The sequence below is a fragment of the Macrobrachium nipponense genome, chromosome 16 (assembly GCF_015104395.2).
Source record: "Macrobrachium nipponense isolate FS-2020 chromosome 16, ASM1510439v2, whole genome shotgun sequence".
Taxonomy (NCBI): Eukaryota; Metazoa; Arthropoda; class Malacostraca; order Decapoda; family Palaemonidae; genus Macrobrachium; species Macrobrachium nipponense.
This window is the reverse complement of record NC_087209.1, coordinates 71,039,179-71,058,935: the sequence shown is the minus strand read 5'-3', so window position 1 is coordinate 71,058,935 and position 19,757 is coordinate 71,039,179.

The following is a 19,757-nucleotide window of genomic DNA, read 5'->3' as shown; positions in this document are numbered from 1 at the left end:
GATGACTCATAAAAAAGTTAGCAAATAAAGGTCCTCCAACGGTGATCCCATAGCAACTCCCTCGACCTGCGAGTAAAGCTGTTTGTTAAAAACGAAAGCCGAATCTTGCACAGCAAGTTCGAGTAGTGTCTTAAAAAGGTGTCTGCTAAAACCGTGAAATTCTTCTATACCCTCATAAACTTTATTAAGAATAATGTCTATGGTTTCTGTAACTGGAACATTAGTGAACAACGATTCGATGTCAAAACTAGTCCATAATTAGTTCACCATCTTGTTGAATTATTGTTTTGTTGAAATTCAAAAACCATTTTTTAAAACATATTGCGAGTTTGAGAAATCAGTTAGTAATTGAACTATAAATTTGGATATCTTAAACGAAGGGCTGTTATAAGCTGACATGATAGGTCTTAAAGGTGTACCTTCCTTATGAATTTTTGGCAAGCCATAGAGAATACTGAAAGAGGAGCCGGTAACTAGTGAGTTCCTGGTAAACATTATCACTAATAATACCTTCTTGTTTAATTTTTCTTAGAAAGCGGTTTATTTTATCCTCCCGTTTGTAAATATCTGCAAAGTTGGGTTCCCCTATACATTTAAATTTGGTTTCATCAGTTAGTATTAGGTTCATTTTATTCAGATAATCACCTCTATTAAGAATTACCACGCCTTTTCCCTTATCAGGTTTACATATTAATTAAGTCTTATTTTTACTCAGTTTTTTAAGGATTTCCATATCTTCTTTTCTAAAGAACGGGGCCCAATTTGTTTTTAGCTTTTTGTATACATTATTTTACTGTTTTTTAAAAAAGAATAAAATTTTTATTCCAGATTGATGATGTGCCAATGTTTTGGGGCACGAAACGTCTCTAATAAACTTATCATGTAAGCTGTTTCTTGCTGGAACCCCTGTTGGAATATATATATATATATTATATATATATATATATAATTATATATATATATATATAATATTATTATATATATATTAGGATATAGATATATATATATATATATACTATATATATATATATATATATCATATATATATGAATATATATATATATATATATATATATATATATATAATATATATAATATAATATAATATTATATATATATAATATTATATGATATATATATATAGATATAGATATATATATATATAATATACATATATATATCTGTATATATATATCATATATATATATAGATATATTAATATATAGTAATATATTCTATATATATATTATTATATTTAATATATATATATATATATAATATATATGTATATATATATGTATATAGATATATATATATATATATATATTATATATACATATCTAATTATATATACATATATATACATATTATATATGTATATATATATATATATATATATATATATATTATATATATATATATATACAGCAGCATCCACAGTTAAACTACTTAATCGTGGATGAGCCCCCTTTGAATAAATCTTCCACAGCACTCGACATTCCATACACCTTCACAGTAAGCTCACAAGCAATGTGTCGAATCCCAGTACACCTCCATGTTGTAATTTACATGTACTTATGTACTATGATACAAAGAATAAAACCTTTCTGAGAATATTGATATTAATCACGTAATAAGACTTCCTTTCTGGCAAAGTAGTTCCTTGTCACAGCCCTTCCCGATACGTGAGTTTTAATAAGATTATTGCAGAGACGTAATTATTCCTAATTAGAGTTGGCTCTCTCGTAAAGTTTTAAACGAAGTTTGTGTTTTATTTGCTGCCGAGATCAATCAAATTACGGCGATGACACTTCTGTAATTTGAAGGAACGTCAGATTTCAGCGAGAGAAATAAACTCGGTGAAGAATTTCTACAAAAATTAGTTCCGAACAAATTCTGCAGAACAAAATGCGACTTATCTCGGGGAAGAGCCGAGAACCGAGACAACGCTCTAAGTCGTGCTAGAGTTTAAGTCAACTTGTTAGAACTAACAAGTTGGAGACCAAATTAAACCGCTGATATCATTTACAAGATTAACATTTCAGCCCTTAAAGAACTAACCACCAAAAAGAGTCACAAGGACATGAAACGGTTTTGGTCTTTTTTTCTTCTTCTTTTTGTGAAGTATTGGCTAACCCATTTAAAAATTTGTGAAGACGATTAATACTCATCAGAATTTGTGACTGCATATTGATGAGTATTGATATGCAGAACGCACTCAGATATCCTGAGGCCTGGAGTAGATTCGTCCAGACACTGAGATGTTTGCCAATTGTCATATCGACTCTTCATATTAGCCCAAGGCAGCCAAAGTCAATCTCAGTGACCTTGGTTAGCCTCGTGTAGTAGAAGGCTTTCAGGGCAGCCACACAGATCCAAAAATTATTTAATCAATTTTGATTCAGTGATAGGGGCCCTTTGAAGATGAAGAGGCCTTACATGAAGATGTGTTGTGTTGTGAGTCGTTCTAATTAAATTGCTACGTAATACCTTTCTGTTTGACAAGGGGCAAATAAACCGGTAAAGATGATTATCCTCTCAAAAGCGAACCCGCCAAATTGCTCAATATATACTACTCAGAGGCGACGCTAATCAAGACATCTTTGCCTGTGAATGCTGTTATAGTTTTTTTTTCTTTTTCTTCTTCTTCTTCTTCTTCTTCCCCTTTTAATTAGCAACAGTTTCATTCTCCTGGAATATGTGATTTATCTTGCCCATCCTTCTTCTCCCAAGTCGGTGGCTGGAAACTCCACGTGGAATCCAGCGGTTAATTACACAAATTGTGCGTGTCAAAGTATAGGATCCTATTCTACTGGTGTCTTTTCATTTGTTGTTCCCTTTAATTGGATACTTTCATGTTAAGTTTACGTGGCAATCTTTTGAAATGGTCAACATCAACACTGTGTTTTTGATGTCGTGATATTCTGATTATGAGAGACTCATCATTGCACCAGATTCTCAGTTTCTTTGTTTCTTTAAGGGTGTGTGGTCGTTTCGCTGTCATTCCTTCTTTTCTCTGCTCTTGAATAGATTATTATTTATTTTTTGTATACAAATATAAATGTTTTTTATCTTTCCCCCTTTTCTTCTCTAGATATTGTGCATAGTTTTAATTTTTTGTACGTATTTTTTAATATTTTTTGTGTGCAATTTAATAAATGATATATTTTGCTTATAGAATTATTATTTGCAGACTGAGGATGTGCTGACGTCAGCATGAAGCGTCTCCTTTTAAAACTTTTTAAAATAAACTATGACCATTGTCTGGTGGTTTGTGCTGGGGCTTCCTGTGATGTTGAGTTGAAGATTTATTGACGAAGAGATATATATATATATATATATATATATATATATATATATATATATATATACGTATATATATATATAAATATATATACATACTATATATGTATATATATATATATATGTATATATATATGAGATTTTTTAGAATGATTTTTTTTAGTATAACTCAAACTTCTCTTTGCACTTGTGATCTATTTCTTTCTTGAAACCAGATGCAGAACTAGCATCACCCAAGGTAGGTTTAATCAACGAACAACAATCGATCGCCATCGAAAAGAAGAAACGGACAATAAAACCCATTCAAGTCTTCTTGTAACTGATAGATGAGTAGCGTTACGAAAGCATTCACCTGAATAGGGTAAAAGCTACAGGATCGTATTTGAGACTATTTTTCAAAATACAAAAAAGGGGTAAAAAATAAAAGGAGCTTTCTATAGTTTCCACAACGGTCCTCCTCTGCCAACGGAATAAAAAGACTTGTTTTTTCTTTGACAAATTGAATTTTTTGTTTTCTTTTTTTCTTTCTCTCCTTCTTATCTCTCCAGCACAGGTTGTCGAAGTGACCAGTTGTCGTAGGAGCAGCAGCAGCACTGATCTTCAGCATCCTGGACTATCACCTCTAAAGGAAAAAAAAAAGGTCTTTTTAAGATAAATACATATACAGTCTCACAGATACGGTAAAACAGCCATTACATTGTCTTTATAGTCACGTCGAAAGTTGTTCGATGGTTTCCTGGACTATTACCATAAAAGAAATAAAATAAAAATAAAAAAATAAAAAAATCTGTCTTTTTAAGATAAACAAGTATTTCTATTCACTTGGCTGAAGAGGAACGTTGTGCAAACGGTCGAAAGCTCCCCGTTTTTTACGCCCTTTTTGTCTTTTGAAATATACAGTCTAAAGTACATTGGTGGGGATTATAACTCATTATTTTCGTTTTCGGTCACGGCATAGCGATGGACCATAGAGTCAGCTGAATCCACAGGTCACAGGTGCCAGCGTGAGATTAAAACAGTGTCAACTAGAAAAGGCTCTCAGGTTCTAAACCACGCATTACAATTAACATATTATCCAAGTACGCGGCGTCATTGCCTTTTCTTCCATAAACAGCAAGACTGCCCTTTTTTTTAACGCATCAAATTCAGTAATATTATTTTTAATATGTGGTAACGTAACGAGCTACTTAGTGCCATTTCGAGATTCCCATAAGGATCGTCCAAGGGATTTGTCCTTTAGAGAGTAGTAAAGTTAAAAAAGAAGTTGGACAGCCAGAGAGGAGTAAAGGGCGAGAAGTAATTCAACTGGAGGCCGAAAGTATAATCGTGGATTATGACCCATACCAAACTCTGGTCAATGTTTTCTGAAATATAGCGAAAAGTTGTAAGAAATCATAGATACTTCTTAGCTTTCACACAGTTAAAGTTTCTATGTTTTTGTTTCTATGACCTTGGCCTTTGGGCAGTCTGGAATGGCTGTCGGGAAAAAAAATAAATAAATAAATACCGAAGATCAAGATAATACTTTATTCTGTATACTTCTCCGGTCACTACACTGAATTATGTGAATTTATCGAGGTTAGTTTCCTTCTCTTAAATGCCTCTTAATGCTTGAGAGAGAGAGAGAGAGTGAGAGAATATCTGAACTTGCAAAGAGAGGGAGCTGTGTCTGCGAAGTTTTCCACAGAATTTTTTATTTTTCTACGAGTTTTATGTAAGATGTAAGTTGTATTTTACAAAGATGCAAAACGACGTTAAGTAAACGTTGTAATTGTATATATAATATCGAAGGTATTAAGATATTATTTCGAATTATATCTTCCTGCGTATTTGAATTAAAAAAGAATATAACAGAAAAAGTGCGGAACGTTCCAACAGAGACAGCCTTGAAGATCCCTTCATTGTCGCACTAGATGGAAAAATTAAAAGAAATCCGGGGAAACGAAAATCGAGAAGATAAATTCATATCCTTCCTCGTCCTTGAAAAACTCATTTGAGGTACTGGACGACTCGGTGACTTCGAATTTTCCCAATATTCGCTTTAACTTCGAAAAGTATCGAACTTTGCTGGTCTAGAAAAATAAAAAGAGAGAGAGAGAGAGAGAGAGAGATAGAGAGAGAGAGAGAGAGAGAAAGAGAGAGAGAGCAGTCCAGAAGTTTGGGGAAAGTTAATAAAGAGTTTTAGAATTGTGGAGGAGAGGGACTTTTGGCGAAACGGTTTTGTGACGAAAGATTTTCTGCTCTGTGTTTTGAACTGGAAATCCATTTCGGGAAGGGTCAAGGTCTTCGTCAAATAATTCCCAAAATCTTGCGTTTTGCGGAGTAAGGAACCGAAATTGCTTTATTTTTATAAGGATCAAACTTTTCTGATTACCTTACTAAAACTCATTATAATTCGCACTCATAGATTTTTTTTATTATTGTCTGGCGTGAGGCCGTCAGACTATCTTTGCTCCTAGCTTCACACTCATCGTCCGAACTTCTTTCCAGTTGGTTACAGTGATGCCGTTTTTTCTTCACAACATTGGCTTTCAGCAGTGTTACCATAGGCAGTTCATCTCATTTTTTTACTTTATTTATGATTTAATGGTTAGAATGCGTATTTTCCGATGTATAATTATTTCCCGTGATGTTAGAAAACTATGTCACTAGCTCAACATAAAGTATTTTGGACGAAGAAAAGTAAAGGATTTCAATAAATTTCATTTGTATACATAAGCAGGATATGTTTTATATCTTTATTTTCATAATAAAACATAAAAAGGCATAGTGAAGAATTTTTTTTTTCATGCCGAGGCTTGTGGTCGGAAAAGCCACGGAGGGTTGCCAGATGTCACCAGAAAGCCACACTAATAGACGAAATTCGTTTCCGTTGTAGTGAACGTAGCTACGCCTCCTTCCCCTTTCCTATTATCTAGAGGCGTTCCATGGAAATCAGTCCTTTCCCTGTCCTTCTTCCTCGTGTTATCAACGACCCATCCACGAGCAGATGATTTAATCTTTGCTGTTTGACGCCAATCTTGAAAGATCAGAAAATCGACCGGTTAATTCAAATTTTTCCTTTCCTTTTCAGCCATGTTTAGAAACTTTCTTTTTCAGTCTGCTCACTGTGTTGCTAATGAATGTTACAGACGAAAACTTAGGTCCTTGTAAAGCTTTCGGGATCAATAAATTCCTCCCATCTCTTTATCCTCATTCTCTACCTCAGCCATTCTGATTCGGAATTTGGCATCTGTTAGTAATGTGATTAGTAATTCATTAGTCGGTTGGACTTATTAATAATTATCAGAGCTCGGAAAGATCTCATCATGAGTCTCGTGAAGTCTGCTTCTAAGAAGGTAGAAGTGCTTCTTAGCTGGTGTTCGCATTTCTGGGAGTGGCTTCAAACTTCAGATTGATGAGGGACTTATCCGACCTTGTAGGCAAAATTGTCCTTGAGGTAAGTGAACATACGATGCCTCCTCGGATGGACTAACAAGTCTTTGAGACATCCTAATCCTTGTAACTCCTTGTAACTCATGTCTGGGTAGGCAATTTGCCACGCAATTCCTCTTGCCAAAAGCGAATCAAAGACTCACTTCAACTTAGATGCAAGGTCGCGTCCCTCTGATTGTTCTTTAGTTAGCTTTAAGCTTGGCCTATTCCAAGCCAAGGGAAAACAGAGGGCGCTCCATTGTCAGATTCAATTGTAAGAGATGATAATCATCTATGAATTGGGTCACTAATTCTGGAGGAGCAACGCCAATTACCAGTGGATTTGCCTTTTGCGAAACAATAGACGATATATATATATTGCCTTCGTTCCTTATGTTTTACACAATACCTCCATTTTGTTAAAGATAAAGTACAAACCATTCTAATTGCGAATTTTTATCTTCTTCTCCTTTTGATATAATCGGTTGTTTTTCTCTTCAATCATGCGTTCGTCTGTTGTCCCAAATATTTGTCGAAACTAGCCCAGACGTTTCAGATATTCAATTCGAATCATTCCATTTCGCAGCTAACAGCTTTTAAAAAATTGTTTCATGTACAGTCGGCCGACGAACAATTGGCGTAGTTTCTTTATTCATTGTTCGTTATGGAACTATTGCCATACGCAGGTGCCAGATTATTTACTTATCAATAAATAATATTTCCTTTCAAAGATGTTATACTTGAAATAAATTTAATCAGAATAGAGTTTATTTATTGAACGCATCAAAGATCATTCTTTTGTAGGTGAACGAAAAATGATGAAACTCTGCCAATTCTAATTTGCGCAAGTGTACTAGAAAATGTTTTTAATAATTAGACTGATTATTTCATATACTTATCAAAGAAACCAGATAATCGTACAAAATATGTGTAGACTTTCTGAATTATTTCAGTAAAAATTAAGATTTGCTTCAGTTCCAATAAATTTAGCAGCATTTTTGTTATGGCAGAAAGTTTCGTCAAAAGTTTTGAGGAAATCCTATTCTGTAAATATTTTGATGACGCTAAATTTAATTTATGGCCTTGCGCTCGAAATAAATTCGAAAATATGAATCTTCTATTCAAGTCAAAATATTTGTCAAAAATATTTTTTTTCTAGGTACCGTTTTTTGGAAGACGAAAACCACATGTGGAAATTATAGTATGTTTTTCAGAAGCTTTCGAAAAAAATTTTATTTGAATATGATATTCCCATTTCGAAGACTTGTCTTTCATCGGTATTTCACTGAATTGTTGCATTTTGTCCCATTGCTAAAAATGACAGAAGAGTCAACGTATCTCCTTCTAATTAAAATAATCCACAAATTAAAATATTGGAACAATGATTATCAGAAGGCCTTAGAAAAACTATGTATATATGTATAGGTATATATAATGATAATTTGCTTGTTAACGGCTTTGATCTTTGTTCTGTGAAATTTTCGTGTTTATGTTTCTATTTATTTATTTTACTTTGTACCCCGAAGAAGTGTACGCAATACACGGAAGCGCTTGGTACCTGGTCTTTGATTTTTCACCTTTCATGAGGCTATTTACGTACATATTTGTCACGTGCTGTTTGGTGACTTATTGCTGATATATAGATATATAGATATATATATATATATATATATATATATATATATATATATATATATATATATATATATATATATATACGTATATATATATATATGGTATATGTGTTTGTGTGCGTTAGGGATGACGCTTCTTTTGTCGTTTACCCTTTAATTATAAAAAAAGACTAAATTGACGCACACACACACGCACACACACACACGGCACAGTTGTGGGGGGGCCGGTTCGGGAGGATGAAGCCTCATTTGCGTGTTACCTTTGAGCACAAAGGACGACGAAGATAGAATTTTGACAGACCTTGTTTTGCTTTGCGTCTGTGTTGTTGTGCCTCGCTTAATTGGCGATCCCTATTTGAAAACTGTTTTCGTCCGGGAAAACTGAACGCGCGCTCTGCAAAACAGTTTTCATCCGATGTTGTTTTGGATTTTACTACTTTGCGTTGCTCATGCGAGCTTTTCGCTCCGGTGGGAGTCGCTCTCCTCTGCTCCGCTGCGCTTTTGTTTTGTTGGGCTCGTCCTTTGCTCTTGTGCGAGTATCGTTGAATAATGCGACCACTTCCTTTACCCTTGTTATCAGAATGATAACAAAGAAACATTAATAATAATAATAATAATAATATAATAATAATAATAATAATAATAATAATAATAATAATAATAATAATAATAATAATAATAATAATGGGGCAGAGGAAAACACCATCAGCTTTCCTCAAAAATACAATGCGCAACTGGAATACAATACTTACAAGCTCTGGAATAAGACTAGCAGAGGTTTAATATCAGGAGAGGGATCTTCCAGGGCGACTCACTGTCCCCACTACTCTTCGTAGTAGCCATGATTCCCATGACAAAAGTACTAACAGAAGATGGATGCCGGGTACCAACTCAAGAAAAGAGGCAACACAATCAACCATCTGATGTTCATGGACGACATCAAGCTGTATGGTAAGAGCATCAAGGAAATAGATACCCTAATCCAGACTGTAAGGATTTGTATCTGGGGACATCAGGATGGAGTTTGGAATAGAAAAATACGCCTTAATCAACATACAAAAAGGTCAAAGTACGAGAACTGAAGGGATAAAGCTACCAGATGGGAGCAACATCAAACACATACATGAGACAGGATACAAATACCTGGGAATAATGGTAGGAGGGGATATAAAACACAAGAGATGAAGGACACGATCAGGAAAGAATATATGCAGAGACTCAAGGCGATACTCAAGTCAAAACTCAACGCCGGAAATATGATAAAAGCCATAAACACATGGGCAGTGCCAGTAATCAGATACAGCGCAGGAATAGTGGAATGGACGAAGGCAGAACTCCGCAGCATAGATCAGAAAACCAGGAAAACATATGACAATAAACACAAAGTCACACACCAAGAGCAAAATACGGACAGACTATCATTACACGAAAGGAAGGAGGGAGAGGACTACTAAGTATAGAGGACTGCGTCAACATCGAAAACAGAGCACTGGGGCAATATCTGAAAACCAGTGAAGACGAGGGCTAAAGAGTGCAGGAAGAAGGACTAATAAAGTAGACGAAGACCCAGAAATATACAGAGACAGGAGAAAGACAGACAGAACAGAGGACTGGCACAATAAACCAATGCACGGACAATACAGAGGACAGACTAAAGAACTAGCCAGAGATGACAATTGGCATGGCTACAGAGGGGAGAGCTAAAGAAGGAAACTGAAGGAATGATAACAGCGGCACAAGATCAGGCCCTAAGAACCAGATATGTTCAAAGAACGATAGATGGAAATAACATCTCTCCCATATGTAGGAAGTGCAATACGAAAAATGAAACCATAAACCACATAGCAAGTGAATGCCCGGCACTTGCACAGAACTAGTACAAAAAGAGGCATGATTTCAGTGGCAAAGCCTCCACTGGAGCCTGTGCAAGAAACATCAGCTACCTTGCAGTAATAAGTGGTACGAGCACCAACCTGAAGGAGTGATAGAAAAACGATCAGGCAAAAGATCCTTTTGGGGGACGGGATATGGTATCAGAACGGATAGGGTGATACGTGCAAACAGACCAGACGTGACGTTGATTGACAAGTCAAGAAGAAAGTATCACTCATTGATGTCGCAATACCATGGGACACCAGAGTTGAAGAGAAAGAGAGGGAAAAAATGGATAAGTTTTTATCCAAGATCTGAAAATAGAATAAGAAGGATATGGGATATGCCAGTGGAAATCGTACCCATAATCATAGGAGCACTAGGCACGATCCCAGATCCCTGAAAAGGATCAGAAAAACTAGAGGCTGAGTAGCTCCAGGACTCATGCAGAAGAGTGTGATCCTAGAAACGGCACACATAGTAAGAAAAGTGATGGACTCCTAAGGAGGCAGGATCAACCCGGAACCCCACACTATAAATACCATCCAGTCGAATTGGAGGACTGTGATAGAGCCAAAAAAAATAAAAATAATAATAATAATAATAATAATAATAATAATAATAATAATAATAATAATAATAATAATATAATAATTTAATAATAATAATGGCACAGTTTTCCGTGTCGAAAATAATGACAATGGTTGCAGGTCTACAATATAGCATGTGAGTTCATGGTCTTTAACGCATATCAAAAGCTTTCGAACTTGTGCTAGTTTCATCTTTCAGTCAAGACTTGACTGAAGATGAACTTAGCACAAAGTTCGATAGCTTTTAATATGCATTAAAGACCATAAACTCACATGTTATATTGTTGTGGACCTGCAACCAATAATAATAATAATCATAATGATAATAAGTCGCGGAAGTGAAAAAGGTATTTATGCCCCGAGTTAGAAGTGATACAGAGACTTTCAGATACTACTGAGTAGTATTTGAAAGTCTCTCCTTATGATTTTTAATTCTGTTCATAAATATTTTTAACCATTGTGGCTTTTAATTCTCGATATTATAATATTATAGCCTCGTTACAGGGGTCCCTCGGTTCATCAATAATAATAATAATAATAATAATAATAATAATAATAATAATAATAATAATAATAATAATAATAATAAGGAACATAAAGAAAAAGAACTGGCTCTCCCCAACAGAAAGAGAAGAACTGGAAAGGGAAATGTCACACGACAACGAATTACACGAAGACGAACTGAGAGACGATGCCACAGAAGATGACAGGGAGGATGAGGTATCAAACAACGACACACGAAGAAACACCGACGAAGTAACAGAGAGGACGGAATGGGTAGAAAAGATTAGACAATGGATGGAGCCAGATACAGAGAGAAACAAAGATCCCCTCCATGAAAGCCTACAACACCAAGAAATTAAGGGAGAAAAAACAAGTGAGGTCAATGAAATAATGGGCATAATACACACCACCAGTATCACAGAAACAAATAACTTGGTATATGCAGGAGCAAGATTAGTAGCAGAACTGATGGGGATTCGAACACCAACACCACCAGCACAACCAACCCAACAGAAACCAAAACAGCAACCTCCTTGGAAAAGGCGCCTGGAAAAGCAAATCATGGTGATGCGATCTGACTTGATTAAACTGAAAGAGATGGCAGAAAAAAGGCTAAGAAGCAAGAAAACAAGGGAGGAACTCAACGAGAAATACAAAGTACAAGAGAGGGGACTAAACAACACAATAGAAGATGTAAAACAGAGGCTCAAGGCCAAAGCACATAAGATCCAACGGTACATGAACAGGAATAAGGGATACCAACAGAACAAACTGTTCGAAACCAACCAGAAAAGACTATACAGCCAACTAAGAGGGGAAGACAACCACCCAGAAATTCCTGAAGCCGAACCAAGTAAGAGACTCTGGGAAAACATATGGAGTAATCCGGTATCACACAACAAACATGCAACATGGCTCCAGGAAGTCAAGGAAGAAGAAACAGGGAGAATAAAACAAAGATTCACAGAGATCACGACAGACACAGTCAGACCCACCAACCTAAAGAAAATGCCAAACTGGAAAGCCCCAGGTCCCGAGAAGTCCAGGATACTGGCTCAAAAACTTCAAGGCCCTACACCCACGAATAGCAGAACAACTCCAGCATTGTATCTCAAATCACCATGCACCCAAATGGATGACCACAGGAAGAACATCCATATTTTTCTTTTTTTTTGGTACCAAAAAGACAAGAGTAAGGGAATAATAGCCAGTAACTACAGGCCTATCACCTGCCTACCAATAATATGGAAGTTACTAACCAGTTATTCATCAGTGAAAGGCTATACAATTACCTAAGAGACAAACACCATCCCCACCAACAGAAAGGCTGCAGAAGGAAGTGTAGGGGCACAAAAGACCATCTCCTCATAGACAAAATGGTAATGAAGAACAGTAGGTAAGAAGGAAAACCAACCTAAGCATGGCATGGATAGACTATAAGAAAGCCTTCGACATGATACCACACACATGGCTAATAGAATGCCTGAAAATATATGGGCAGAGGAAAACACCATCAGCTTCCTCAAAAATACAATGCGCAACTGGAATACAATACTTACAAGCTCTGGAATAAGACTAGCAGAGGTTAATATCAGGAGAGGGATCTTCCAGGGCGACTCACTGTCCCACTACTCTTCGTAGTAGCCATGATTCCCATGACAAAAGTACTACAGAAGATGGATGCCGGGTACCAACTCAAGAAAGAGCAACACAATCAACCATCTGATGTTCATGGACGACATCAAGCTGTATGGTAAGAGCATCAAGGAAATAGATACCCTAATCCAGACTGTAAGGATTGTATCTGGGACATCAGGATGGAGTTTGGAATCGGAAAAAAATGCCCGCCTTAGTCAACATACAAAAAGGCAAAGTAACGAGAACTGAAGGGATAAGCTACCAGATGGGAGCAGCATCAAACACATAGATGAGACAGGATACAAATACCTGGGAATAATGGAAGGAGGGGATATAAAACACCAAGAGATGAAGGACACGATCAGGAAAGAATATATGCAGAGACTCAAGGCGATACTCAAGTCAAAACTCAACGCCGGAAATATGATAAAAGCCATAAACATATGGGCCAAGTTGCCCAGGTAATCAGATACAGCGCAGGAATAGTGGAATGGACGAAGGCAGAACTCCGCAGCAATAGATCAGAAAACCAGGAAACATATGACAATACACAAAGCACTACACCCAAGAGCAAATACGGACAGACTATACATAACACGAAAGGAAGGAGGGAGAGGACTACTAAGTATAGAGGACTAGCGTCAGCACCGGGGAAAGAACAGAGCACTGGGGCAATATCTGGAAAACCAGGTGAAGACGAGTGGCTAAGATGGCATGGGAAGAAGGACTAATAAAAGTAGACGAAGACCCCAGAAATATACAAAGACAGGAGAAAGACAGACAGAACAGAGGACTGGCACAACAAACCAATGCACGGACAAATACATGAGACAGACTAAAAAGAACTAGCCAGCGATGACACAGCAATGGCTACAGAGGGGAGAGCTAAAGGAGGAAACTGAAGGAATGATAACAGCGGCACAAGATCAGGCCCTAAGAACCAGATATGTTCAAAGAACGATAGATGGAAATAACATCTCTCCCATATGTAGGAAGTGCAATACGAAAAATTAAACCATAAACCACATAGCAAGTGAATGCCCGGCACTTGCACAGAACCAGTACAAAAAGAGGCATGATTCAGTGGCAAAAGCCCTCCACTGGAGCCTGTGCAAGAAACATCAGCTACCTTTGCAGTAATAATGGTACGAGCACCAACCTGAAGGAGTGATATGAAAACGATCAGGCAAAGATCCCTCTGGGCTATGGGTATTCAGGACGGATAGGGTGAATCGTGCAAACAGACCAGACTGACGTTGATTGACAAAGTCAAGAAGAAAGTATCACCCATTGATGTCGCAATACCATGGGACACCAGAGTTGAAGAGAAAGAGAGGGAAAAAAATGGATAAGTATCAAGATCTGAAAATAGAAATAAGAAGAATATGGGATATGCCAGTGGAAATCGTACCCATAATCATAGGAGCACTAGGCACGATCCCAAGATCCCTGAAAAGGAATCTAGAAAAAACTAGACGCTGAAGTAGCTCCAGGCCTCATGCAGAAGAGTGTGATCCTAGAAACGGCACACATAGTAAGAAAAGTGATGGACTCCTAAGGAGGCAGGATGCAACCCGGAACCCCACACTATAAATACCACCCAGTCGAATTGGAGGACTGTGATAGAGCAAAAAAAAAAAAAAAAAAAGTAATAATAATAATAATAATAATAATAATAATGAGAAGGATATGGAAGATGCCAGTGGAAATTTTACCCACAATCATAGGAATACTAGGCACGATCCCAAGATCCCAGAAAAGGAACCTGGAAAAACTAGAGGCTGAAGTAGCTCCAGGACTTATGCAGAAGAGTGTGCTCCTAGAAACAGCGCACCATAAGGGTGAAAAAGTGGATGGACTCGTAAGGAGAGACGCGATGCGGACCGGAACCCCTCACAACTATAAAAAAAACACCCAGTCGAATATGATGACTGTGATAGACGAAAAAAAATAATAAGAAATAATTAATAATAATAAATTTCGGCACATCTTGCCATCTAAACAGAACTAACATTTCCATCTTATAAAAATTGAAATAATGCTAAGCGCTCCTCAGTCACCTGAATATGGATTGAGAAGTTGAACGTCTATACCAAACCTGTGTGCGTGTATCAGTGCTGGTGCATAGATAGATATGTGTTCTTTTGTACGTGCGCAAGAGAGATTCAGGTCATCACTGTGGCCTCGGTTTCTTTCCAAATCATGTTTGCAATACCTCTGCTTGACCCAACTGGATTAGTTGTCAGTTTTCCGTCATATTAAACAACAACGTCCACTGACTTTGGAGTTTTTGCTAAAAACTGGAGCGTAGCTGAAACTCGAAAATGTTTGTGTATACTACTACTCTTTCGCCGCACGACGCTGGATGAAGAACAGTTATCCTCATCATCGCATTATCATTTATACATAAACGTAAAACGTCAGGCGAGTTGCCTGGATTCAGTCCTCCAAGAATTATTCCTTCCCAGGAATTCTCGCTAACTATCGTTGCCTCTCGTTTAGTTCCTCGTTGGACAAGTGATTTACGAGCGTGCTCGACCTCCGATTCGGTAGTCCGAAGTTTGATTCCCCGCTCTGCCAACGTGGAATCAGATGAATTTGTTTCTGTTGATTAGTGATTAACTCCTCGAAGTAATGTGGTTCGGATCCCACAAAAAGCTGTAGGTCCCGTTGCTAGGCAACCAATTGGTTCCTAACCAGGTGAAAATATGTAATCCTTCAAGTCAGCCCTAGGAGAGCTGGTTATCAGCTCAGTGGTCTGGTTAAACTAAGATATACTTAACTTTTTCCACTTTCGCTATATCTTGTTTCTTTTCCACTTTTCCTCATCATTGTTCATATCAAAATTATTCAGTGCGACCCCAAATTCGGTGTGAAAAGTACAAAAGATCCTTTGGCCTGCTAAGCTAAATACAGTTTCAATATTATAGCTATAGTAGATTCACATCAACCGTGCATTTGATGTCTAGGCCAGTCCCTTACGACGCTCCTGATTGGCTGTTGATAAGCCAATCACAGGGCTGGAAACTCTCAGTTTCTCTCAAGAGTTCACATGGGTAGGATCTATGTTCCGCCTCGTCTGAGGGATACGTCTTTCAGGAAAGGTGGAACATACATCCTGCCTATGTGAACTCTCGAGAGAGACTGAGAAATTCCAGCCCTGTGATTGGCTTATCAACAGAAATCAAGAGCGTCGTAAGGGACTGGCCTAGACATCAAATGCACGGTTGAAGTGGATCTACTGTAGTGGGTAATGTACCCCACTTTTGATCTTAGCGTCACGAAGCGCTGTGCCAGCCGCTCTCACCGTCAGTCCCAGAGTCTAAAGTCTTTAGACCTCCACTACTATGAGATTCAGGGCCTCTGTAACACGGTTTTTTCGCAATAACTTTTTATCTATGCATTTCATTAATATAACTCTTATTCAGAATACACATTATATGTACACATAAATTTTGACTGCATTCTGCATTACATAGGTTGAATAAATTTGGTACTTACAATGTAAAAGGTTTCGAACGTAACGAAGGCTATACCTCTGGCAACAATGACAAACAAATTTAAATACAAGCAAAGCAGCACACCTTTATGAACTCTGAAACCTCTCCACTGATAATTGTCATAATGAACAAACCAACAAAATATGTTAATAAATACAAAAACACTTCGATTATTAGTCTAACTCCCAAAATAAGTTTCCTAAGAAATTACAGTCTACTTTATAGATCACATAGTAGACAAGCTTGATTTGATAACTACTATATCCAATGTCAAGCAATTTTTATTTATTGGCTATCTACTTATTTACTGAAAAAAAAATAGCCAGTACCGTCCGTATTTTGGCTTTAAACCTTCACCAGTAATTATCGTCAGAATGATAACTTCATGAGGCTCCACCCACTTTGGCCTCGTTATAATTCAGGATAACACTGAAGGCTATCATGGCCATTGTTGGATTACAAAATTTAACTTCTGGCTATAAAAACTCATTTCTCGAGTAGTTGTAAGAAGTGCTAAATGATCCTCAAGGATCCCAGCAGTTGGCCTAAACGTTTAATTCATGTATATTACGCATATACTGTTGCGGCACTACTGCTACAGTAGTATTACTACGCTAGCACAGATACCCCACCCACATGTATCGTTCCGCCATTCATAAAGACTTCGGATTTCAGAGCCGACAGAACAAGGAGAATGAATTTCTGTCTTGTGGATGGGCGGAGCAACATTTCGTCAAAAGATGTTTACTTTGCTTACGTAATGAATGTTTTTCGACTCTTGGCTTGTAATCATTGGCCATGGCGTCGGCTAGAGAATTTTTACTCTATAAAAATTAAAACTATCGGGTTTAGGTTATTGATAATGCTGACAAAATTTGTTTGTGGTTGTAAAATATACATAAGTCAACTTTCAGCTACAGCCGATGCTTTGACAAGGAGCAGTCCAAAAAACCGTGTTACAGAGGCCCTGAATCTCATAGTAGTCCTATATAAAGTGTGCAGATTGTAGGTACATATGAATGCACACTTCGTCAACGCCCCTTGTTACTGGCTACAACCAGTTTCCAAAAGGCACTTTGAAAAAGACCCATGAACTCATGAACATTGACCCGCCTAACTATGCTCTTTTCGAATCACGCCATCACAGAAATCATTTATCAGCTTTATCAGGTCGTTGCATCGGCTCTGTCTCTATGCATTCCAAAAAGGTCACAACGAACATATTAAATATATTATTAATTACAACCCCTAGGACTCATGTATATATATATATATATATATATATATATGTATATATATATGTATGTATGTATGCATGTATGAATGTATGTATGTATGTATGTATGTATGTATGTAGTAGTATGTATATTATGTATATATATATATATATATATATATATATATATATATATATACATACATAGTATCGAACATACTTATTCCAGTACTCAAACTGTGAGAGTAAATAACACAGGTTTTAAATTACGCCGAAGAAACTAAGAAACTTTCATAGATAATTGTCATCAAAAGAGGACGAAATACAACCCCACTTTCCCGCGAGGTTCCTCTTCACAGCCTTTCCTGGAAAATGAGAGGTAATTAGTTTTGGTCACCCAGAGTTTTAGCAACATTGTTACGGAGAGACTTTTATTTATACTTGACCGAAGTAAGCTTTCGCGTGGATTCTTCCAAGAAGACTGTTTTCGTTGTTGAGAGAGCTAATGAGCTGACGGTCACGGGAAAGGAGAAAGGAGCTCCAAATTGAGCTTCCTTTGTAGGACTCTTTAAAAAAGAACGTTCGAGAGAGAGAGAGAGAGAGAGCGAGTCACTTCAAAAGACACTTGAAAAGAATGTTTTACAGGAAAAAAGTCACGTAATTTTAATAGCTGTGTGTGTTTTGAGAGAGAGAGAGAGAGAGAGAGAGAGAGAGAGAGAGAGAGAGAGAGAGTCACTTCAAAAGACAATAATTAAAAAGAATGTTCTAGGCAAAATGCCAGATCTAATTTTACAGAAAAGAAGTAATTTTAGCAGCTTTAAAGAGAGAGAGAGAGAGAGTTTAATGGTGCTGTTTGCATAATTAGTGACACTGATTAATATCCATATTCATCATCTGAGCTTCAGTAAGTTCATCGCTTTTATTAAAGAAATATTTCCCAACTGGTTTTGATAATGTTTACTGTACAGTTATCTTTTAACTTCGACGTTTCCAGTTTAATTCGTTTACACTTTATTTTATTATCTGATTTCTATCCGTATACGAGTGTACCCATGCCGTCAAAAATGAATGTCGAGACGGCGGGTCCCAACTTTTGGAACGTTGCGTACCATCCTGAAGCTTAGACCAACTTAGTACGTGTGCACCTCTTCCTTTGATAATGGTATCATTAGCCAAGTCTATGGGGGAGACTTTCAGAGACCTCTGTGGAAGAAAGGCAAGATGCTGGGGATAGCTCTTCGAAAGTTTATTTGTTTCTGTGCGTAATATTCTGAGTTGGGAATGGGTAAGTGTTACCTTTACTTTAGCCAAAAGGGATGGCTTGTTACACATTGTAAGAATGTTTAATCTTTAACTTTGTCTTTAAACTTATGTGTGCTAACGAGTGTGTTTCTCATGTCTTTGTAACAAATGATTCTGGCGAAGGAACTATGTGTTCTGGCAAGGGGGGACCGAGAGTCCTAGGGGGACAGAGAGTCCCATATGGAATGGTGTGACTAATTACTGATTAAGACTTTTACATATTGGGGTTTAACTAAGTTAGTTTGTCTGTGAGACTTGATTTATTATCTTTCCGTTGTTAAATAAACATTGTATTTTTGTAATGCAAGTCTCTCATTTGATGACCTGTTAGAATGGTGAGAGGTTACGGGTCGAGAGTCGAGAGAGAGAGGGGTTGCTTGGAGAGAGAGAGAGAGATGAGATGGTGTGTATCAGTTTGCCTGACGCTCGGGGTTCCACGTTTACCAAATAAATAACGAGATTAATATCTCGTTTGTACATAATTATATATCATAAATATATATATATAACTATATTATATATATTATTAGTATATTATATGTAAAAGTATTACGCAATAAATATTTAGACATTTCTCCCAACCGTCGTCATAACTAAATGACCACGATTGACTCATAATTCAAACACACGGTATTACCACGAACATCAACATGTACTTGCCAAGTTCTGAGAGTCATTACCAATGAAATACAGCGGCAAGCAGCGAAATACGATGTGTAGTATCTTACTGTTTAACTTTATCAAATATTTCGCTGAATAAAGCAGTCTGATAACCAACACAGAC